Raw genomic sequence first — 9,508 nt, 5'->3', positions numbered from 1 at the left:
CAACGTGAGGCATTTAAATACTGCATTACATCACCCTACGTGTGTTGTCCTATCCTTGGAGGTGAGAGTGACTCCCCCAGGAAGAGCACCACATGATTTGGCGCCCAACGTGGGGCATTGAAGAGGTGGATAATCGACTGCGAGGATTATTTAGTTGCTCAGTATACTATAGCGCTGACAACGGGAAAATTTTTTTTGAAAAATTCATGGTTGTGAATTTCTTCAAATTTAATATTAACTGTTCACTGTTATATAAAATAACAAGACGTACCATACCCAATTTTTGAACAGAAAAGAAATTATCGATTGATGAATTTTTTGAGAAAAAATCGAACTCAGAATTTTATTATCGTGTTATTCGAAAATTGGTCGTACTATAAGTCATAGGTATAAGAGATATCATAAGAAAGGTCATATTATTTGAAGAATATTAGGTCTATATTGAAACAATTTATAAATATTTACAGAAAAGAGGATTGAAGTTATTTACATTTTTAAAAGTTTTTAAAGCATAAAGAGGGAAGTAAAATTAAATCACGGATATATTGCGGAATAATTCAAGCAGAACATTGCTGCTTTTATATAAAATTTTGCGAAGAATACTAGCCCTATATAGAATTGCGGCGAGAACTTATAAGAGTAAAATATTTATAATAATAATAATAATAAATTGTAAGAGGCGTACCTTTGTCATCGCATTATCCATATTGTATCCTTTATGTTTATCATTTTATGTTAACGATATTGCTAATTTGATTCACTTCATCACTGAACATATTATTGAAGCACACTTTTGTATTCCTTTACTTCAACAAATTTTTTACACTATTTCAACTTGTGGTCATTCATTTGTAATCTTGCACATAACCCCACATATTTGCGATCGTTTCACTGCACTCGAATCATTGTATCATCCAATAAATTATGGAAGAACCACACCGCATCCTGGAGGCCACATCAGCGATGTCGGAGACGGAGGAGTTCGCGCGGGATAAACGCCCATGCATTGCCGTTCCAGAGGTCCGGACGCCCGCATCTCATGTCATAGAACCATTGCCGCCAACCGAAGACCACACACCCACTCCTTCCGTGTTACAGATGAGTCTCATCCTGGAAGCATTGAACGATATGATCAAAGAAAGGAAACAACTGAACGAAACATTAAACAATATAAATAAGAACTACGACCAAATAAAGGAAGTCAAACAAGCAAGCGGACGTGATACATGTATGGAAGACCAACCTACCGAAAATGTCAAGGCTGAAGTCGCGCCGCACCCTGCAGAACGCCGAGAGGGACCGGACGACATCGCCTGCCAAGCTGAGGACGTCATCCAGGGCATAGAGGGACAGCCCGCACCACCGCGCGCCGGACCCCAGGAGTCCAAGGACGTTGCTGACCACGTTGAAGAGCAGCCCGGACCGCCGACCGCACATATCTCCCATCCGCCGAGGACAGCACCTGCAACACATCAAATCAGTATCCATCAAAAACAAACAGAAAACAACATCAGAACAATTAAAATCCGCATAAAATCAAGACCACACACAAGCAGCAAAACCAAAACAATTCAAGAAAGAAGAAGAATATCTAGAAGAACCTACAACCACCGCAGTCATGTCCGGTTAAAATCAAACAAACTGTACACCGGCATGCAAAAAAGAAAAGGATTATTTGAAAAAACCCACAGACACCACCGGCATGTAAGGTTTAAGAATAGCAAACTGCATGTTACCGGCCGACAAAGAGGAAACGAGTTTGTAAGAATCGATCTACACCACCGGCACATTCGTTTTAAACCAAGTTTTAATAAAACGGATAGTTGCAAATTGGAATGAAAACTTGAAACAAATACTGAAATCAAATTTAGATGGGGGCTTAAGGAATAATTTTTGAATTAATTTGGAAGCTACGTTGTGAATACACAAATCATCAAACTTGTCATAATCACAGCCTACCCACCGAATCATATCTTTGCAGACTAGCATCTTTCTACTGCAGCCTAGTTAATCAACATAACCTAAACTTCGCCACATCTCAGCTAATAAGGAAATATTATTAATTCACTTCAAATGAAGAAAATCGAAATCAACTTTAATCACAGAAGAAATTAAAACTACGAAACAACCTTAAAAATTTACCAACCTAATCAAGCCATCCGCCTCATGCTACAAGCATCACAGAAACAATCGCCTGGTTATATCCGCCCAACTGGAAAATAGAAACAAAAATTATATTATCAACAGAAAATAATTGTAAAGTAGAAATCAGATGAAATTAGTAGTGAATAGGAGGAAAGAAAATAAACAAAGTTTATTTGAAAAAAATGTGTAAATCTAACCTCGAAATACAGAATCAATAGAAAAATCTATTCAGAACCAACGCCTGTTCGATAATTTTCTTCGTCACACCAACCAATGTGTACGAAATCATAGAGTCAATATTAACAGAATCAAAGCAATATCGTTATTCAATTAATGTAACATATTATTTAATGTGAAATCATAAGCAAAAACGCAACCAAAAATATATATTTATGTTAATTTGCACGAAATGCGCATGTTCTATGTCATATATGAATGTATCTCTAAAAAACTCCAAAGAAAATGAAATTCTTACCTTTAAATGTGAAATTTATTACTGTTGCATCAAAAGATCATGAATTGTAATTCAAATTGATAAATGTAATCTTAAGGACTTAATATTTGTAACCAACATTGATAAAAATCAAGAAAGCCATTTCAAGTGTAACCCTGTTTGTACGCAACGTACTAAGCGCAAATAAGAAATTGCTCGAGTCAAACGGTAGACGATTGTCAAGTCACCGAAGTAAAATCACACTCTCACCCAATTTATATAAAAGCCAAACCAAAGAGTCGAAACCTGTAATAACTATGAAAAAATGATGAAAGTCTATATTGTTGCAAATACTATTCAAATCTTAAGAAGTAATATGTGAAATCTTGTATATTTGTTATAATTATGGGTCTGCTCATAAGCCACCCGTGAATGGAAGTTGTGGAGTTGTTTTAATGAAGGATCCAAAGAGACCTCATTAATTATTGTATTTCGATTGTATCCAATGAAAGGAACAATCAATTATTTATTTTTTCGTAGCCAAAAGTGCACGATATATTGTTTTCAGTGTTAAGTGTTGAGTTTTCGTAGAAGTAAGGAGATGAAATAGTGTATTCATCACAATATCGGATTTTTCAAATAGTCATTGTTTCGACTCGTCTCCAATTACCTATTTAAAATATCCTGGGGGCTTTTGTGTGATGAATTTTTCAAATAGATCTCATGAGAAGAGAGAAAAATTGTGATTACCTTTTAAAATGAAAGAATTTGCTAAAGGAATAGTTAGCGACCGAGCGATAAAGCTTACTTATCAATAACTGTATATTTGATAAGAGTACCATTCTGTACTGAATATTTTTCTAGGAAAATTATTCAATAAAATTATAATTATTTTGCAAATAAAGCACAAATTATTTATGAATCGCTCACCAATTTTGAGGTTACACTTGTTTACTATCGATCAGATGTTTTTAAAAACAGTTCGAACGCAGCTGACTGATTCAAAGCATTGTCAAATATCATACGGTTCTCATGCAAGGTAAAATATCATTCCTAAAAATTATAAAACTATCAATAAAGGATCAAGAATTTCAAAATAAAAAATAAAATGTATGTATTATTGTTGAAATTATTTATTATTTAAGAAATTGTATTATGCGTCAGGTCTTATTGTAACTAAATAGGTCATAGCATGAAATTCTATTATTGATAAAATGGCAGAAATTAATTATAATAATCTCAAACCTAATAAAAATTGTACAAGAATATTAATTTATTAATAATTTAATTCAACTGAACCACATGGTAATTAAATCTCTATGGCAGGTCTAAGCCAATCACAGTGCATAGAAATAGCACCAAGACGGTGATCGTTTGAAAGCAACACATGTTAATCTATTATCAGACAACAACCCTGCCTTATCAGTTACACTAGCACATGTACATTGTATGAGAGGAACTATGTCTATAAGATTAAGCAGTTTTAAGAATTACATAAATTAAATTATTATTGTAATTAAAGGAATTGTATTCTACTACTTGCCACTGACGTCATGTTTACGTCACAAGCGTTCTACCAATGGCAAATTTTTATGCAAATTATTACATTGAGATTCCGAGAAGCAAGGTCTAGCCTAAAAGCTTAGAGAAAACAGAGCACTTCCCTTTTGAAATCCTTACCGTGTAGATCTCTTTTTATAGTTACCAAAGACCTATTTGTAAAATTTCTTGTTCGATTTTAAATGTTCTATTTGTGAGCCGATATTTTAGGCCAATCTATTTGTTCTTTATAAATTTCTGTTTTCATCAATCGATAAATTTAAAAGCTTAAAGTAAACTATCCCTTAATTAATTCGGTGAAGGAGATATTTAAATTAAAACTCCCCACGTGCTGAAACCAAAGCCTGGATTGCCGCCGATCAAACGATTTTTGATCTAAAGAAGAAAACCACGACCGCCAAGGAAATTCACGTGAGTTATAAGTTTAAAAGGGGCCCCAATCTACGCTTCGAAAATATTTCAGTGCAGAAAAACATAAATTTCTCTTCGTTAAATTATTGGCCACGCCGACAAGCGCTTTAGCATTTAAGAGTCTAGAATTTATTCATATTAATTTATAAGAATTTGTAGTTGATTAACTATCCTCCGCTGCCTGAACCACGACCCCGAGCATTTTAAAAAATATTTCTATAATTCATTTTTTCACTATTTTTTCAAACTGTTAGATTTTATCAATTGCAAAATTCTGTTGAATCACGCATGGTATCATGCAAGCACAAGAACATTTTTAACTCCTTCTGTTAATGCTAAATTATTATCAACCTGTAAATCAAATTCTGAATCTGCACTGTATGATTACATATTTTATTATAATATATTTCAGTTTTGTTAATTCGCTTTCTGAGTTCGATTATTTCTTAAGCCTGTCAATTATTGTTTCTGATACGTTCTATATCATCAAGAACCGATCGAATACAATCATTGAAATAATTGAATTAAGCTGGATATTGGAACAGGTCTAAGTGGATGTAGCGAGTGGGGTCAGATCAAGATATTTATTCTTTGTCCTTACCTGCTCATATATCAGCTTTTATCTGTTACCTACCTCGACTTAGGAGCGAACACATCAATTGCACAGCAGTGGCAGCCATAGATCATATAAATTCCTACAATAGAGCTTAAAACCCGACAAGACTCTGATCTCGAAATATATTCTGAACGATATTTGGTTCAAATACCGTATTTTAATCCTTCAGAACTTATTAGAGACGCAGTCCCGTAAATTATCTACATCGGGATTTTTGCTCGACCTGTATGATTTTGTATGCTCATTCTTCACAGGTAATAATTTTAAGGTATCCGTCTTCAGTGTTTAGCGATCGCTACACTGCTTATAAAAAATTTTCATCATTATACAATTTGTCATTAGAGGAATCAAGGGTGAGCGAGCGTTTAGGCCTCCCGCGATTCCGACAATTGTATTGAGTCTTGTAGTGAGTCAATCAGTCTGGTGTTCACTCAGCGTCCACGCACGCAATTACAAAATTCATAGCCGCTACACCATTGACTTAGTACAAGATTCACCCTACATGTGTGAAGCCATCAAATACCGCTCCACATGATTTGCCGGCCCAACGTGAGGCATTTAAATACAGCATTACATCACCCTACGTGTGTTGTCCTATCCTTGGAGGTGAGAGTGACTCCCCCAGGAAGAGCACCACAATAGAAGTCTGTGTTTTTCTACTTAAATTTTTTGCATATTTCAACTTTTTTCTCAAAAACTACTCACACTACAGCTTCCAGACTAGTTTTATTCAATTTTTCAGATATTTTTCCATATGAATCCAGCATAAGTTTTTCAAAAACTAGTCCCCAAACAATTATTCAGCATCGGTGTATTTCACCAGAGGAACTGAATTCCGGGCGAAATCTTTCACTCTGTATAGCTCGCTAATGAAGCGTTTATGGATATATGTTTATATGAACTTTTTTTCTTATTTTTACCTCTACTATCACGTATCAAAATATTTTACCATAATTATGAATCACCCTGTATAACAACAAAATGATGAGTTAATTAACACATTTCAATCAAAACATAGACATCAATAATGATGACTGTATTGTAATAGTGGCATTATAATAATTGGTCAAGTAGAAAATATTGATTTCCTAAACCAGCAATGACAGCTGAATTGCTGTAATCAACTTGGTTGAATCTCGAAAATTATAATATTTAGAATTTAGAGAATTGAAAAGTGAGAATTTAGTTTCAGCGCATGTCAAGACAATAGACGAAATTGACTGTTTCGAGCGCCATAGTGTAAGATGCAACTTGGAAAGCAGTAGGCCTACTAGGTATATTACTGTTTACTATGATGAAGAGAGTAAGCCGTGCCGTGCCGCGTCGGCTGCTTCCCCTTCCACAGCGTCAAATCGAATCGCAAATACATAACAATACACATCAATGGATTTGACATTAAATTGCCGACATTAATAATTTGGCTCATTTTTCTTTAAAATCATTTGCTTCAAAGTTAATCGGAGAAAACAAAAAAATCAAATCGAAAAACCCCTAAATTTTATCATAAATATTATTTAATCAAGGAAACTGTTTGTTTTATTGAGATGATGAATACGACTAATATTGTAGTCAATAATGTAACGAATGGAATGACATATGATAGATCTTTCCCCGATTAATGGTTACAGAGATAATTGATTTCCTGTTTACTGTTTAATATGGAGAAGAGAGTCAGCCGCGCTGTACCGCGTCGGCTGTTTCCCCTTCCACGGCGTCAAATCAAATCGCAAATACGTAACAATGTAGATCAGTGGATTTGCAATGGAAGTGGCTACATTAATTATAGGGCTCATTTTTCTTTTAAATCACTTGCTTCGAAGCTAATCGGAGAAAACAAAAAAATAAAATCGCAACCCCCCTAAATTTTTACATTTATATTATTTTATCAAGAAAACTGTTTGCTTTATTGAAAAAATGAATAGTGCTAATATTGTAGTCCATAATGTAACGAATCGAATGACATATAATAGAACTCTTTACGATCAATGGTCACAGAGATATTTGATTTTCCGTGATTACCTGCATTTTTCATGTTTTAGGGGGCTGGGGGAAAAGCTCCAGGGGGATTTCTTGGGACTTTTGGGGGAATGACCCTTTGGGAGGGTTCTATCGATGGTGAGAAATTCAGCTTTTATTTAATTTTCAGATCGAAATTGCTTTTTTGGACCTTCATTGACTGGGCTAAATGGTTAACATCCATAGACCTCTAATAAACGCAAAACGAATCACAATGAACTATTCTACCAAGTTTGTTATTACACATTCCCAATGATTTTAACCTAGAAAAATTCACTTTTCAAAAACATTCAATTTATCACGAGAAATTTTTCTGAATAACTACTTTCAATGACAATTTTTGGATATAAAGTGCCAAACAAAACTTCTTTGAAATAGAATTTATGATCAAATCCCGTTTGTTTCAAGCTTTTATCACCTTTTGTTCTGGAGTTATGATTTTTTTATGATGCCATTGTAGCCGCTGAGCCAATTAACTATCATTAAAACTGAACTATAAAATTACTTTTTCACGTCTACTTCATGATAAAGACTTGAAAATGGTCTCAATCTCCTCGTTACAACAAGCCAAATGAGAATATTCATGAAAAAGCAACGAATAATATTTTTCATAATTGATAAATTCAAGATGGCGGTCATAACTGGTAAATTCTTTTATACAGAGTGTTTCAGAAGTATCCTTGGAATTTTGATAAAATTTGCTAACTTTTTTGTCTCTTGTGAACGGTTTTTGGGAAATTTGCAATCAAAAATTTAAATGGCCGCCATTTTGAAAATTCACGTTGAAAAATTTTTATTTTATTTTTTAAAGTTGAGTCTTTATAGCATAAATATTCATGCCAAATTTCAGATAAATACAACATTTCGTTCTTGTGATAAAAATTCCTAAGTGAAAAAAACAAAATGGCAGCTATTTAAAATTTTTTATTTTAAAATATGCCAGCGAGGCCAGCGGACATCTTGAAGCCAGGTGAAGGGTTCGCACAGCTTACAGACTAATTGAATTTCAACACTGGATGAACAATGAAATCGATTTCAAAGACTAGCGTTCTACATTAAACAAAAATTGGCTAATATATTTCAATTTCTATTTAGAAATAATAGTTATTGTTCTTGTCTATCACAACCTTGTATTATTTTTGTGTTCATGGTGACTTAAATTGGACTAAATTAAATTAAGACCCAGACTGTACCAATTAATCAATCACTTCCTGAAACTAATAAGATTCAGTACAAATTTACAGCAATTTACATTCAACTCCACATTCGATGAACTGCTATTTTATTAAATCACAAACAAGATGAAGAATTCCGAATTTATTCGTTTAATGAAACACACGAGGCGTTTTTCAAACGTGTAGGCACGACAGGACAGAAAGCTCTCCGATTGTGTAATTGAGTTGGCGTATCGGTCAATCAGAGAGCTTCCTGTAATGTCATGCCGTGTCTACTCGTATGAGAAACTGCCTCGTGTGTCTCGGCCCTTAAACTAGTGAGCTTACCGGGCTGGAGAACTCACTCTCAAGATGCTGCTGATATTGTCAGATGTTCTATTGAAGGCAGTGGAAATACAAGATAAATAGTTCAAGTATCATTTTGTTATTAATTGCATGTAATTAATAATCCAGCTGACAGGTGATCTAAAAGTATAAATCTATTATTATAATGCCTTGTCCACACTCTCGTCAAGTCGCTTGCCAAGGTGGTTAGCTTGGCCACATTGGTCTTGCCATCCACACTGCAATGTGACGATTGACTGGATGGGATTGTGGATGCTCGCCTGGACAAAAATCGAAGGCATCCACACTATCGTCATTATTTGTGAGCACTTGGCGAGAGTGTGGAAGCGGCATAATTATTGTCTTATGCACTTTCAATGTTATACTGTAACATCCCCAACAAATCTGGTGTGGTACACTCACAGAACTTTCCTTGCTCATATTTGAAACTACGATCAGACTTCTGTATATGTGTATATATAATTGTTTTCAGAGTAGTTTTTCATTTGTGTAAACTGTGAAATTCGATGATTTTTTTAAAGTCGTCGAAACAGCTGTTCTACAGATGAAATAACTCGACTATGTGTTACCTGCGGTACCTACCTCATGCACGAGAAGGAGGTTACTAAGTTTATTTCTCAAGGATGAGGTGGACCCCCCATTAGTTTCCCAGAAAGAAAACTCATGCCAGTTGATAGAGCTGATAAATAACTATACAGGATATGAATTTGAAAAAAATCGGTCAAGTTATTTTCGAGAAAACCAAGAATAACATGGCTTTTTAGTCATTATCCTCCATTTTTCTTAAGAATATTATGGAGCTCCTGA

The 9,508-nt window shown here is 34.5% G+C and overlaps 1 long non-coding RNA gene across 1 annotated transcript; it reads right to left on the bottom strand.

Annotated features, from left to right (window-relative positions):
- Window positions 1–816: 816 nt before the first annotated feature.
- On the bottom strand, window positions 817–1,308 carry LOC120355498. The gene is made up of 2 exons (XR_005573536.1): window positions 1,248–1,308; window positions 817–1,110 (listed from the first exon to the last, which is right to left on the bottom strand). It is a non-coding gene; the product is annotated as an uncharacterized LOC120355498 (long non-coding RNA).
- Between the last annotated feature and the right edge of the window lie 8,200 nt (window positions 1,309–9,508).

The sequence above is a fragment of the Nilaparvata lugens genome, unplaced genomic scaffold (genome assembly GCF_014356525.2).
Source record: "Nilaparvata lugens isolate BPH unplaced genomic scaffold, ASM1435652v1 scaffold2216, whole genome shotgun sequence".
Lineage (NCBI taxonomy): Eukaryota > Metazoa > Arthropoda > Insecta > Hemiptera > Delphacidae > Nilaparvata > Nilaparvata lugens.
This window is presented reverse-complemented; position numbering and strand designations above follow the sequence as displayed.